We start from the raw sequence: 1,297 nt of genomic DNA, 5'->3' as shown, positions 1-1,297 counted from the left end.
CTAGAAGAGAGCATCATTGATCGTTGCATTGCATTGGGTGGTTGTGGTAGTTGTTGTGGGGCCTCCTCCTCCTCTACACCCCTGAGACTCTAAGAAGTTGTTGAACCAAGTGAGCTGGGTTTGAAGGGACTGAGGAGTGATGTTGAGTGTGAGGTTGTTCTTCACAAAGAAACTGTGTATTATTGCAGTAGAACCAGCAACAGCAAAGTTGACACCCATTGATGATGGCTTATCGTTGCTATTAATAAGATGGAGGTAAGAAGGCAAGTATGGGAGAGACATGGATTGTGCTATGAAGTCGATGACGAGACGGCCATTGGAGTAGCGGTTGGTGAAGTGGTGGAAGTATGTGCAACCGTGAGGGAGGTTCGATACATAGCTGAAGCCACTTGGGCCGCTGGTGGAGCCTGTGTTGCCAGTGTCAGTATACGAGTCTCCGAACGCGTACATCTTCTTTAAGGGGCCGGCATGTGGTTGTGGTTGTGATTGTGGTTGTGGTTGAAAGGTAACAGCAGAGGAGAGGATGAGAGACAAAGAGTCAAATTTCTCTGATATATGTTTAGGGACCTTAGACATCAAAAAATAATTTTGTGGATCTCTTCCATTACTAAAAATGAGAGAGGGACCTTAGACTAATTTTCCCTAAATGGAATCATCATTTACTATTTGCAAATGAATGGTCATTTAATAGGAAGATTAAGGAATAATAATCTCATTTTAGTGAATCAAAAATTACCTAAAAGACATTCTTATTAAGAGAAAATCTAAAATCAATTACACGTGTGAACTTTATAAAATAAAAATACATTGGTTTTAAAAGTACAACTTCCAAATCACTTTACAAATACAATAATAGAGGGGGAATAAAAAAATAAAAAATAAAATAAAAACTCAATTAGCATACCTTTACTTTTTCATCTTTAAATTATAGAATTCTCACCACAAATATCATTTTAGGTTTCAAATTATCTCGAGCCAGCCTTGATCGATGATAATCTTTCTTTTAATTTATGTTCCTCAAATCAAAATTCTAGTTTCATCTCCGCTAAGCATGATTATTAAATATGAGTTTAAAAATTTGATCCGAACTCATTCACTAACTGAGAGGGTAATTTATATGAAAATTGGGCCGAGCTGGGTAATGGGCCGTTATGGGCCACAGTGCGAGGGGCTAAGTAAAAAGGCCATGAAGTTACTCCAGCTCAAGAGAGGTGTAAAGTTACTCCGATTTGCAAGAGGTGTAAAGTTACTCCAGTCCGAAAGAGACCTAAAGTTACTCCGGTCCGAAAGAGACCTG

General features: G+C 38.8%; 1 pseudogene; it reads right to left on the bottom strand.

The window, feature by feature from the left end:
- LOC145791970 (GDSL esterase/lipase At3g48460 pseudogene) lies at positions 1 to 450 on the bottom strand (annotated as a pseudogene).
- Positions 451 to 1,297: the final 847 nt, after the last annotated feature.

The sequence above is a fragment of the Camellia sinensis genome, chromosome 5 (assembly GCF_055761805.1).
Source record: "Camellia sinensis isolate YWXY chromosome 5, ASM5576180v1, whole genome shotgun sequence".
NCBI lineage: Eukaryota > Viridiplantae > Streptophyta > Magnoliopsida > Ericales > Theaceae > Camellia > Camellia sinensis.
The sequence above is the reverse complement of the archived record's forward strand: the minus strand, read 5'-3'. Positions and strand labels throughout refer to the sequence as shown.